This window comes from Coregonus lavaretus (genome assembly GCF_964263955.1).
Source record: "Coregonus lavaretus genome assembly, contig: HAP1_SCAFFOLD_8736, whole genome shotgun sequence".
In the NCBI taxonomy this organism is placed as follows: domain Eukaryota; kingdom Metazoa; phylum Chordata; class Actinopteri; order Salmoniformes; family Salmonidae; genus Coregonus; species Coregonus lavaretus.
Genome location: NW_028156774.1, coordinates 4,905 through 19,272, shown reverse-complemented (window position 1 = coordinate 19,272; position 14,368 = coordinate 4,905). Strand labels below are relative to the sequence as shown.

Sequence of the window (14,368 nt, the reverse complement as noted above, 5' to 3'; positions counted from 1 at the left end):
AGGGATCGCGGTCAGCCGCCGCGCACCGGACCGGACGACCGTAGTCCTGGTGGTCCGGGATGAGAACGACAACGTTCCCGGTCGTGGAGATACGGAAGATCGGACGGATCCTGGTGAGAGACGGAGTGGCGCTGGTACCGGAGAATGTTCTGGTGGACACACCGGTGGCTCTGGTTCAGGTGTCAGACCGTGACCAGGGGGAGAACGGGGCGGTTACGTGCACGGTGGTCGGGGACGTACCGTTCACCCTGAAACCGGCGGGAGAAACGGGGCTCCTGCCGCTGCCCGCGGACGACGCCTTCGACAGGTGACATGAAAACACAACACTATACACTTCTGATCCCTATTGATCTGTATAGAGGATTATTTAGACATTTGATTGATTTAAATGTTTTAAGTAAAATTCAGAAAATTCCAGCATGGCGCACCAAGAGGCTGAATTAGTTTTGGAGCATCAATGTACAGCACCATACTATAAACCTGACAGCACCATAGTAATACTATTGGTGCATCAAAGTACAGCACCATAATATAAACCTGACAGCACCATAGTAATACTATTGGTGCATCAAAGTACAGCACCATAATATAAACCTGACAGCACCATAGTAATACTATTGGTGCATCAAAGTACAGCACCATACTATAAACCTGACAGCTAACTACATTTATTTGAAAATCACAAAAATCACATACACAAAGAATGTTCATTTTAGCCATATACAGTGGGGAAAAAAAGTATTTAGTCAGCCACCAATTGTGCAAGTTCTCCCACTTAAAAAGATGAGAGAGGCCTGTAATTTTCATCATAGGTACACGTCAACTATGACAGACAAATTGAGGGGAAAAAATCCTGAAAATCACATTGTAGGATTTTTTATGAATTTATTTGCAAATTATGGTGGAAAATAAGTATTTGGTCACCTACAAACAAGCAAGATTTCTGGCTCTCACAGACCTGTAACTTCTTCTTTAAGAGGCTCCTCTGTCCTCTACTCGTTATCTGTATTAATGGCATCTCTTTGAACTTGTTATCAGTATAAAAGACACCTGTCCACAACCTCAAACAGTCACACTCCAAACTCCACTATGGCCAAGACCAAAGAGCTGTCAAAGGACACCAGAAACAAAATTGTAGACCTGCACCAGGCTGGGAATACTGCATCTGCAATAGGTAAGCAGCTTGGTTTGAAGAAATCAACTGTGGGAGCAATTATTAGGAAATGGAAGACATACAAGACCACTAATAATCTCCCTCGATCTGGGGCTCCACGCAAGATCTCACACCGTGGGGTCAAAATGATCACAAGAACAGTGAGCAAAAATCCCAGAACCACACGGGGGGACCTAGTGAATGACCTGCAGAGAGCTGGGACCAAAGTAACAAAGCCTACCATCAGTAACACACTACGCCGCCAGGGACTCAAATCCTGCAGTGAAAAACGTGTCCCCCTGCTTAAGCCAGTACATGTCCAGGCCCGTCTGAAGTTTGCTAGAGTGCATTTGGATGATCCAGAAGAGGATTGGGAGAATGTCATATGGTCAGATGAAACCAAAATAGAACTTTTTGGTAAAAACTCAACTCGTCGTGTTTGGAGGACAAAGAATGCTGAGTTGCATCCAAAGAACACCATACCTACTGTGAAGCATGGGGGTGGAAACATCATGCTTTGGGGCTGTTTTTCTGCAAAGGGACCAGGACGACTGATCCGTGTAAAGGAAAGAATGAATGGGGCCATGTATCGTGAGATTTTGAGTGAAAACCTCCTTCCATCAGCAAGGGCATTGAAGATGAAACGTGGCTGGGTCTTTCAGCATGACAATGATCCCAAACACACCGCCCGGGCAACGAAGGAGTGGCTTCGTAAGAAGCATTTCAAGGTCCTGGAGTGGCCTAGCCAGTCTCCAGATCTCAACCCCATAGAACATTTTTGGAGGGAGTTGAAAGTCCGTGTTGCCCATTGACAGCCCCAAAACATCACTGCTCTAGAGGAGATCTGCATGGAGGAATGGGCCAAAATGCCAGCAACAGTGTGTGAAAACCTTGTGAAGACTTACAGAAAACGTTTGACCTGTCTCATTGCCAACAAAGGGTATATAACAAAGTATTGAGAAACTTTTGTTATTGACCAAATACTTATTTTCCACCATAATTTTTAAATAAATTCATTAAAAATCCTACAATGTGATTTTCTGGATTTTTTTCCTCATTTTGTCTGTCATAGTTGACGTGTACCTATGATGAAAATTACAGGCCTCTCTCATCTTTTTAAGTGGGAGAACTTGCACAATTGGTGGCTGACTAAATACTTTTTTCCCCCACTGTAAATTCAACATTTTCTATATTTAAACGTTTCGATGTAGCCCTCCTTCTACAGTAGGAAGTACTTATATTGACTCATTTTATTGTAATTTTTTTTATATTAATATTTAACCTTGTTTCCTCAGAAACCGTAAGAAGTACTTCCTCCACACGTCTGCCCTGTTGGACTACGAGGCCACTAAAGAGTATAGCGTGACCATCGTGGCGGTCGACTCCGGTTCCCCCTCTCTCTCCAGCAACAGCTCTCTCATGGTCAGGGTGGTCGACATCAACGACCACCCTCCAACCTTCGCCCAGGCCGTGGTCGAGGTCCACTTCGCCGAGAACAACCAACCGGGAGAGCGTGTGGTCACCGTGGTTGCGGCGGACGCCGATTCCGGCAAAAACGCAGAGATCGCGTATTCATTGGATACGTCCGTTAACGGCGTGTTCTATATTGATGCTGATAATGGGGATATCCGTGCGACGGGGGTTCTGGACCGGGAGGTCAGGGAGAGGTACGAGTTCCAGGTGATCGCCAGGGATAAGGGATCCCCCTCGCTGCAGGGGTCGGCCACGGTGGTAGTCATGGTGACCGACCGCAACGACAACGCTCCGAAGTTCGTCCAGGAAGTGTTCACGTTCTACGTGAAGGAGAACCTCCTCGCCAACAGCCCCGTCGGCATGGTAACGGTAACGGACGCGGATGAGGGCGAGAACGCAGAGCTGAGTCTTTTCGTAGAGATGGACGAAGACGAAGGAGAAGAGGGGGATGGAGAGGTGGAGGGAGGAAGAGGAGAGAAGAACAAGGGAGTAGAAGAAACCTTCTCCATAGAGAACAACACCGGGACGATCTTCTCCTCCGTGTCCTTCGACCGGGAACGCCGCTCCACCTACACCTTCCGCGTCCGGGCCGTCGACGGTGGAGCTCCGCGTCGCTCTGCCACAGCGACAGTCTCCCTCATCGTAACCGACGAGAACGACAACGCCCCCTCCGTGACCTCACCCACCAACGAATCCTACACCCTCCTCCCCCCGGCCTCCTCCACGCGGACCATCGTCAGAACCGTGGCCGCCTTGGACTCTGACTTTGGCCGCAATGCTGACCTGCGCTTCTCCCTGGTAGGAGGGAACCCCTTCAGGCTGTTTGAGATCGGCCTGGCCAGTGGAGTGATCACCGTGGCGGAGCCCTTAGAGAGGAGACACAGGGGGCTGCATCGCCTGGTGGTCAGGGTCAACGACAGCGGGGAACCGTCGCTCTGCGCCACCGCGCTGGTCCACGTCTTCATCAACGAGAGTCTGGTCAACGCTACACTGGTGGACGCACAGGTAATTATCAATATGACTTTGTCTGTGTCCCAAATGGCACCCTATTCCCTATAAAGTGCACTAGCCGCCCCATTGGGCTCTGGTCAAATGTAGTGCATTATATAGGGAATAGGGTGCCAATTGGGACGCATTCATACTGTACATGCATACCTCTACTCTATTCCATTCCATTCTGACTTTGGTGACATTGAGTCCCATTTGTCAAGGGCATACTGTTCTATACAGGCTATATACACTTCTCCTGCTCAATAGCTTAGAATGGGCCAATGCAATGCACCTCCCTATAATGGAATGGTAGGGATTGATTAGAACAATTTAGAATGGAATAGTATAACAAATGAGAATGGAATTCTAGAATGGAACAAATTAGAATGGAACAATAGAATGGAATAAATGAGAATGGGACAATAGAATGGTATAATGGAATGGGGCCGCTCAGAAAAGGCCATCGTTTCATCTTTTAATAAGAACAGTGTAGACCAGGCCAGAGCAATAGAGGGCAGACAAATGGATGGGTCAGCCCAACAATATCACACTTCATTCAACTACTCAAGGGCTTGATGATTAGTTAAAGTAGTTTAATCAGGTGTGCTAGTGTTGGGCTAGAACAAAAACGTGCAAGCTAGGGAGGCCCCAGAACTCAAGGTCTAAGTTGACGCGTGGAACTGCGGTCCAGAGTATCTCCTGGTACAGGTTACAGGGTTAGGAAAACTCCTGGCTATGAAGATACAGTTAAAGTCGGAAGTTTACATACACTTAGGTTAGAGTCATTAAAACTAGTTTTTCAACCACTCCACTAATTTCTTGTTAACAAACTATAGTTTTGGCAAGTCGGTTAGGACATCTACTTTGTGCATGACACAAGTTATTTTTCCAACAATTGTTTACAGACTTATAATTTACTGTATCACAATTCCAGTAGGTCAGAAGTTTACACACACTAAGTTGACTGTGCCTTTAAACAGCTTGGAAAATTCCAGAAAATTATGTCATGGCTTCTGATAGGCTAATTTACATCATTTGAGTCAATTGGAGGTGTACCTGTGGATGTATTTCAAGGCCTACCTTCAAACTCAGTACCTCTTTGCTTGACATCATGGGAAAATCAAAAACAATCAGCCAAGACCTCAGGAAAAAAATTGTAGACCTCCACAAGTCTGGTTCATCCTTGGGAGCAATTTCCAGACGCCTGAAGGTACCACGTTCATCTGTACAAACAATAGAACGAAGTATAAACACCATGGGACCACGCAGCCGTTATACCGCTCAGGAAGGAGACACGTTCTGTCTCCTAGAGATGCTCCAAAACCGCCATAAAAAAGCCAGACTACGGTTTGCAACTGCACATGGGGATAAAGATCGTACTTTTTGGAGAAATGTCCTCTGGTTTGATTAAACAAAATTAGAACTGGTTGGCCATAATGACCATCGTTTTGTTTGGAGGAAAAAGGGGGTGGCTTGCAAGCCGAAGAACACCATCCCAACCGTGAAGAACGGGGGTGGCAGCATCATGCTGTGGGGGTGCTTTGCTGCAGGAGGGACTGGTGCACTTCACAAAATAGATGGCATCATGAGGAAGGAAAATTATGTGGATATATTGAAGCAACATCTCAATACATCAGTCAGGAAGTTAAAGCTTGGTCGCAAATGGGTCTTGCAAATGGACAATGACCCCAAGCATACTTCCAAAGTTGTGGCAAAATGGCTTAAGGACAACAAAGGCAAGGTATTGGAGTGGCCATCACAAAGCCCTGACCTCAATCCTATAGAAAATTGGTGGGCAGAACTGAAAAAGCGTGTGCGAGCAAGGAGGCCTACAAACCTGACTCAGTTACACCAGCTCTGTCAGGAGGAATGGGCCAATATTCACCCAACTTATTGTGGGAAGCTTGTGGAAGGCTACCTGAAACGTTTGACCCAAGTTAAACCATTTAAAGGCAATGCTACCAAATACTATGTATATGTGTATGTAAACTTCAGACCCACTGGGAATGCGATGGAAGAAATACAATCTGAAATAAATCATTCTCTTTACTATTATTCTGACATTTCACATTCTTAAAATAAAATGATGATCCTAACTGACCTAAGACAGGGAATTTTTACTAGGATTAAAAGTCAGGAATTGTGAAAAACTGAGTTTAAATATATTGTAAACTTCTGACTTCAACTGTACATTTCCATCTAGCTTCTCATTGGCCTACTTGTGACTCCTACTGATAAAAAGAGTTGAGTCATTTTCTGCTGCGTTGCCATTTCATTCACTAATCACTTTGGCATCCTTCTACTATCACACACACACACACACACACACACACACACACACACACACACACACACACACACCTTTGGCATCCTTCCACTATCACACACACACACACACACACACACACACCTTTGGCATCATTCCACTATCACACACACACACACACACACACACACACCTTTGGCATCATTCCACTGTCAGAGAGAGTTCCTTATGAGATGGATGTAGTAACACAAGCATGTCACTGCATCATCTGTGTCCGCGACCAATAAACTTTAATTTGATGGTCCTTCTAGTCCATTACTGTATATTAAGAGCTGTGCTCTATTGGGCTGTTCCAGTCAAACTAAACTGTCCATGGTGTAATGTAGAGGGGTTCTAGATTACACAACATGCTTCAACACATCACAATCCATTGTTCCATAGAATCATACTATCATTCCATTGTTCCATAGAATCATACTATCATTCCATTGTGTTCTGGTCCCCTTCTGCCGTTCTATTGCAATCAAATGTCTGGTTCTAAGCCGGGGCTTCTCATGTCCGGTTCTTTCCATGGCCCACGTAACCTGTCCCAGGCATAACTCTGTGCCCCAGTTAATAGGCTTCAACTTGGACCTGGAGTTCTCTTTCATTTTCAGCCATAACAAGGGCCCAGGGTATTTCATGTTTAGGTCACATGGTAATGAATAACTCCTGGCCCTAAAACTACACCGCTAGCTATCGCTACATGGCTAGCTAAAGCTACACGCTAGCTAAAGCTGCAAGTCTAGCTAAAACTACACCGCTAGCTATCGCTACATGGCTAGCTAAAGCTACACGCTAGCTAAAGCTGCAACTCTAGCTAAAACTACACCGCTAGCTATCGCTACATGGCTAGCTAAAGCTACACGCTAGCTAAAGCTGCAACTCTAGCTAAAACTACACCGCTAGCTATCGCTACATGGCTAGCTATCGCTACATGGCTAGCTATCGCTACATGGCTAGCTAAAGCTACACGCTAGCTAAAGCTGCAACTCTAGCTAAAACTACACCGCTAGCTATCGCTACATGGCTAGCTATCGCTACATGGCTAGCTAAAGCTGCAACTCTAGCTAAAACTACACCGCTAGCTATTCATTGTATCTATATCAAGAGAGGCACTACCTGCAGAGTGAAAGGGTTCTGGTGTTTAAAGCTAAGCAGTACAAACCTTGGTGCAGCAGAGTGGAAGACTCCTGGGGGAGCTGGGGAGGGAGGGAGGGAGGGAGGGATGTGACAGGATGGATGATGAGGCACTGCCAGATCTAAAGTGGTAGTGCTGCACTCTCCTGTTGAACACAGGGAGATGTGCGTGCACGCACACACACACACACACACACACACACACACACACACACACACAGGAGTGCAGTAATGCGCACACTTACATTTTGCAGAAAAACGCATACACACACACCTAGCACCCACCTAGCAGATACACATACACACACATAGCAGACACACACACACACACACACACAGTGTGCTAGAGGCATGCTCAGCAGAATGTGAATGGGACAGAAGAAGACTGCAGAACAGAGGAAAACAGAGCAGAGGAGAATGGAGGAGAACACAGAACAGAGAATAACAGAACAGAGGAGAACAGAGAACAGAACAGAGGAGACCAGAACAAAGAAGAACAGAACAGAGGAGAACAGAGAACAGAGGAGAACAGAACAGAAGAGAACAGAACAGAGAAGAGCAGAACAGAGGAGAACAGAACAGAAGAGAACAGAGGAAAACAGATCAGAACAGAGGAGATCAGAGAACAGAGCAGAGAACAGAGGAGAACAGAGGAGAACAGAGCAGAGGAGAACAGAGCAGAGGAGAACAGAGAACAGAGGAGAACAGAGAACAGAGAACAGAGAACAGAAGAGAACAGAGGAGAACAGAGAACAGAGGAGAACAGAGAACAGAGGAGACCAGAACAGAGGAGAACAGAACAGAGGAGAACAGAGAACAGAGGAGAACAGAGAACAGAAGAGAACAGAGAACAGAATAGAGGAGAACACAGAACAGAACAGAGGAGAACAGAACAAAGAAGAACAGAACAGAGAAGAGCAGAACAGAGGAGAACAGAACAGAAGAGAACAGAGGAAAACAGATCAGAACAGAGGAGATCAGAGAACAGAGCAGAGAACAGAGGAGAACAGAGCAGAGAACAGAGGAGAACAGAGCAGAGGAGAACAGAGAACAGAGGAGAACAGAGAACAGAGAACAGAAGAGAACAGAGGAGAACAGAGAACAGAGAACAGAGGAGAACAGAGAACAGAGGAGAACAGAGAACAGAGGAGAACAGAACAGAGGAGAACAGAACAGAGGAGAACAGAGAACAGAGAACAGAACAGAAGAGAACAGAACCAGGCAACAGCAGAACAATAGAATGGAACTGAGAAAAGGGGCCCAATGGAACCAATATACTGCTCAAAAAAACTAAGGGAACACTTAAACAACACAATGTAACTCCAAGTCAATCAAACTGTCCACTTAGGAAGCAACACTGATTGACAATACATTTCACATGCTGTTGTGCAAATGGAATAGACAACAGGTGGAAATTAGAGGCAATTAGCAAGACACCCCCAAGTGGTTCTGCAGGTGGTGACCACAGACCACTTCTCAGTTCCTATGCTTCCTGGCTGATGTTTTGGTCACTTTTGAATGCTGGCGGTGCTTTCACTCTAGTGGTAGCATGAGACGGAGTCAACAACCCACACAAGTGGCTCAGGTAGTGCAGCTCATCCAGGATGGCACATCAATGCGAGCTGTGGCAAGAAGGTTTGCTGTGTCTGTCAGCGTAGTGTCCAGAGCATGGAGGCGCTACCAGGAGACAGGCCAGTACATCAGGAGACGTGGAGGAGGCCGTAGGAGGGCAACAACCCAGCAGCAGGACCGCTACCTCCGCCTTTGTGCAAGGAGGAGCAGGAGGAGCACTGCCAGAGCCCTGCAAAATGACCTCCAGCAGGCCACAAATGTGCATGTGTCTGCTCAAACGGTCAGAAACAGACTCCATGAGGGTGGTATGAGGGCCCGACGTCCACAGGTGGGGGTTGTGCTTACAGCCCAACACTGTGCAGGACGTTTGGCATTTGCCAGAGAACACCAAGATTGGCAAATTTGCCACTGGCGCCTTGTGCTCCTCACAGATGAAAGCAGGTTCACACTGAGCACATGTGACAGACGTGACAGAGTCTGGAGACACCGTGGAGAACGTTCTGCTGCCTGCAACATCCTCCAGCATGACCGGTTTGGCGGTGGGTCTGTCATGGTGTGGGGTGGCATTTCTTTGGGGGGCCGCACAGCCCTCCATGTGCTCGCCAGAGGTAGCCTGACTGCCATTAGGTACTGAGATGAGATCCTCAGACCCCTTGTGAGACCATATGCTGGTGCGGTTGGCCCTGGGTTCCACCTAATGCAAGACAATGCTAGACCTCATGTGGCTGGAGTGTGTCAGCAGTTCCTGCAAGAGGAAGGCATTGATGCTATGGACTGGCCCGCGCGTTCCCCAGACCTGAATCCAATTGAGCACATCTGGGACATCATGTCTCGCTCCATCCACCAACGCCACGTTGCACCACAGACTGTCCAGGAGTTGGCGGATGCTTTAGTCCAGGTCTGGGAGGAGATCACTCAGGAGACCATCCGCCACCTCATCAGGAGCATGCCCAGGCGTTGTAGGGAGGTCATACAGGCACGTGGAGGCCACACACACTACTGAGCCTCATTTTGACTTGTTTTAAGGACATAACATCAAAGTTGGATCAGCCTGTAGTGTGGTTTTCCACTTTAATTTTGAGGGTGACTCCAAATCCAGACTTCCATGGGTTGATACATTTGATTTCCATTGATCATTTTTGTGTGATTTTGTTGTCAGCACATTCAACTATGTAAAGAAAAAAGTATTTAATAAGATTATTTCATCCATTCAGATCTAGGATGTGTTGTTTAAGTGTTCCCTTTATTTTTTTGAGCAGTGTAATATAATCTACTTAAACAATAAAATGTTAGCCTAACCAAGTTCATTCAATGATGTCAATGTATTGTATTTATTTAGCCAGGATAGTCCACTCTGTAACAGTTGTCACTGTTTCCCATTGAGTCCTTTAAAAAAAAGTTATTTACTGAATGTAATGCAGTGAAACAATAGACCAGTTAAACCAACCACTGTTAAAAACTCTTGAACCAAGACAATAGAATCTACTAAGACAATATAATCTACTAAGACAATAGAATCTACTAAGACAATAGAATCTACTAAGACAATAGAATCTACTAAGACAATAGAATCTATTGTATTGTAAAACTATAGAACAGCTTGCAAAAAAAAAAAACACTCTCAAACTCTTGAACAAGAGAGAGAGATGGGATAATGTGTGAATGTTATATTGAGTGTTGTAGGAATATTGTGTCAATGTTGTAGATCTGAAGTGCTACTTTGTCAGAGTGATCAGAGTGATTGGGCAGACAGTAATAAAAGCAGTCTCAGCAGATAATCATTTAATACTATATTATCTAAATTATTAAAATGGCATTCAACTATTCTATTTAATGGAACATAAAAGAGGATTCAAATGCTAACTCATCATTTACACACACACACAGACACACAGACACACACACACAGACATACTCACACAGACATACACACACCAGTCAATGGGAAGGGGATATTGTATGATTGTAATTCCCAGCCCTGACAGCACGAAATAGAAAATTAATTTACTGTACAGTGTGTGTGTGTGTGTGTGGTGTGTGTGTGTCTGTGTGTATGTGTATGTGTATGTGTGGTGTGTGTGTGTGTGTGTGTGTGTGTGTATGTGTGGTGTGTGTGTGTGTGTGTGTGTGTATGTGTGGTGTGTGTGTGTGTGTATGTGTGGTGTGTGTGTGTGTGTGTGTGTGTATGTGTGGTGTGTGTGTGTGTGTGTGTGTCTAATGGGTCTCTCCATATGTAGCTACTGTGTATTGATTGTCTGTGATGGCAGATTCTATGCTGCATTACGACCATCCTCTATCCTAACTACTCTGACTGACCCTGATACACACACACACACACACACACACACACACACACACACACACACACACACACACACACACACACACACACACACACACACACACACACACACACACACATACAGACACACACACACACACAACTCACTGCTCTGATTGACCCCATTTCCATCTGTTGGGTCCCTAACCAGTAATGACAGTGTACCGTTACCCACGATCTGTCTATCTGTTGTTACTGACCTTACCATGTCCCTAACCAGTACTGACCTTATCATGTCTCTAACCAGTACTGACCTTACCATGTCCCTAACCAGTACTGACCTTATCATGTCTCTAACCAGTACTGACCTTACCATGTCTCTAACCAGTACTGACCTTACCATGTCCCTAACCAGTACTGACCTTACCATGTCTCTAACCAGTACTGACCTTACCAGGTCCCTAACCAGTACTGACCTTATCATGTCTCTAACCAGTACTGACCTTATCATGTCCCTAACCATACCATATCATCACCATACTGAGGGACCTCACCATACCATATTATCACCATACTGAGAGACCTCACCATACCATATTATCACCATACTGAGGGACCTCACCATACCATATTATCACCATACTGAGGAACCGGTACGATATGTATTGCGATTCTCACGATTCTGTATGTATTGCAGTTTGATGTTCCAAACATATTTCTCACTATATGTCTGCTGCAGAGAGACAAGAGAGAGCCATGAGAAAATGAGTTTTGATCAGTCATGGAAATAAAAGTGCTGAAACATGTTTCACTATTTAAAAAGAAGATGGAGAACAAGCTATAGGATGAAAAATACTGGAATTTTGGTGCAGGTACAGACGATTAGAGCTAGCTAACGCTACCTAGCATTTATTTTATTTAAAAATAATAATCGATACCTGAAGTCAAATATTGATATAATATAGTCCAAAATAATATTGTGATATGTAAGTGTATTGATTTTCTCCCCCTCTGTCTCTAGGTGTTTTCTAGTCTAACCACTCTGACGTTATAATGCAAAACATAGTAACTACCTTATTGTTTTTTACTGCAAAATCTGACTTCAAAGTCTTTTTCTGTCTGGACAGATAGACATTTCTGATACACCATTATATATTCTGATCAACTGGCTTGTTCTTGTTTCAGGAAACTAAATACCACATTAATCAGATAATATACTTGGCCATTACAACAGATCAAAGAGTTTCGCCTTTGTAGGGCAGAGTAGTGAAATACAATGTCTGAACTTCTCTACCTCAACCCTTTAATCTTTTATCCCCCCTCTCTAGGTGGCTCGTAGTCTGGCCGCCCCTCTCTCCCTGGACATCGCGGGCGACCCCGACAGCGAGCGAGCGTTGGGGAAACAGCGCCTCTCGGTAGCCATCGGTGTCCTGGCGGGCGCCGCCGCAGTCATCCTGGTCATCCTCCTAGTGGTGATGGCCCGCCAGTGCGGCGCCCAGGGCAAGAACGGATACGAGGCCGGGAAGAAAGAACCAGAGGAGGACTTCTTTAGCCCTCAACCGGCCCTGCCAGTAACCAGGGGAGGAACGTTGGACCGCGGACGGAAGCCCCGCAGGGACAAACGGAACGGAGGTGCTGGAGGAGTCGGAGCCAGTAATAAAACTGAACGGCCACTCTACAACGGCATCGTCACTGTCAACGGGCTCCGTCGCAATGGCAACGACCACCACATCTCCAACATCGACGACGACGACGAGGACGTGAGCAGCGCCAGCGAGAGGTTGGCGGCGAGGTACTGCGCGGTGGACGGAGACCCCGGGAGCCCCCGCATGGGCGCCAGGCATCACCAGTCGAGCCCAGATCTGGCCAGGCATTATAAGTCGAGCTCGCCGCTCCCCGCGGTACACCTCCAGCCCTACAGCCCCCCAGCCGAGGGGAAAAAGCACCAGGCCGTACAGGAGCTGCCCCCCTCTAACACCTTCGTGGGGTCTGGAGGGTCCAGTGGTAGTGGGGGGAGCAGTAGTGGAGGAAGTGGGAACGCTGATGCCATGTCTCTGGGGTCAGATCAGTGTTCTGAGTATGGATGTCAGACGGGGAATAAGTACAGCAAACAGGTAGGACTGATTCACTAACTCTACTGAGACAAACTTAACCAAGCTGTACTGGGCTGGCCTGGTTACTCATCCACCACAGTTAAATGACTAGTGGTGGTGGTGATAGGCTGACTGGTGTTGGTAATAGGACTGACTGACTGGTGGTGATTAATAGGACTGAATGGTGGTGATAATAGGACTGACTGGTGGTGGTAATAGGACTGACTGGTGGTGATAATAGGACTGACTGGTGGCGGTGATAATAGGACTGACTGGTGGTGATAATAGGACTGACTGGTGGTGGTGATAATAGGACTGACTGATGGTGGTGATAATAGGACTGACTGCTGGTGGTGATAATAGGACTGACTGGTGGAGGTGATAATAGGACTGACTGGTGGTGATAATAGGACTGACTGGTGGTGGTAATAGGACTGATTGGTGGTGATAATAGGACTGACTGGTGGTGGTGATAATAGGACTGACTGGTGGAGGTGATAATAGGACTGACTGGTGGTGATAATAGGACTGACTGGTGGTGGTGATAATAGGACTGATTCGTGGTGATAATAGGACTGACTGGTGGTGGTGATAATAGGACTGACTGGTGGTGATAATAGGACTGACTGGTGTTGGTAATAGGACTGACTGGTGGTGGTAATAGGACTGATTGGTGGTGGTAATAGGACTGACTGGTGATGGTGATAATAGGACTGACTGGTGGTGGTAATAGGACTGACTGGTGGTGATAATAGGACTGACTGGTGGTGGTAATAGGACTGACTGGTGGTGATAATAGGACTGACTGGTGGTGGTAATAGGACTGACTGGTGGTGATAATAGGACTGACTGGTGATGGTGATAATAGGACTGACTGGTGGTGGTGATAATAGGACTGACTGGTGGTGATATTAGGACTGACTGGTGGTGGTAATAGGACTGACTGGTGGTGGTAATAGGACTGATTGGTGGTGATAATAGGACTGACTGGTGGTGGTGATAATAGGACTGACTGGTGGTGATAATAGGACTGACTGGTGGTGATAATAGGACAGACTGGTGGTGATAATAGGACTGACTGGTGGTGGTAATAGGGATGACTGGTGGTGATAATAGGACTGAATGGTGGTGGTAATAGGACTGACTGGTGGTGGTGATAATAGGAATGACTGGTGGTGGTAATAGGACTGACTGGTGGTGGTGGTAATAGGACTGACTGGTGGTGGTAATAGGGATGACTGGTGGTGATAATAGGACTGAATGGTGGTGGTAATAGGACTGACTGGTGGTGGTGGTAATAGGACTGACTGGTGGTGGTGATAATAGGACTGACTGGTGATGGTAATAGGACTGACTGGTGA

General features: G+C 46.3%; 1 pseudogene across 1 annotated transcript; it reads left to right on the top strand.

Annotated features, from left to right (window-relative positions):
- Window positions 1-3: 3 nt before the first annotated feature.
- LOC311119687 (protocadherin-7-like) lies at window positions 4-13,028 on the top strand (annotated as a pseudogene). The gene is made up of 3 exons: window positions 4-307; window positions 2,449-3,631; window positions 12,243-13,028. The product of its transcript is annotated as a protocadherin-7-like (transcript).
- The last annotated feature ends 1,340 nt before the right edge of the window (window positions 13,029-14,368 follow it).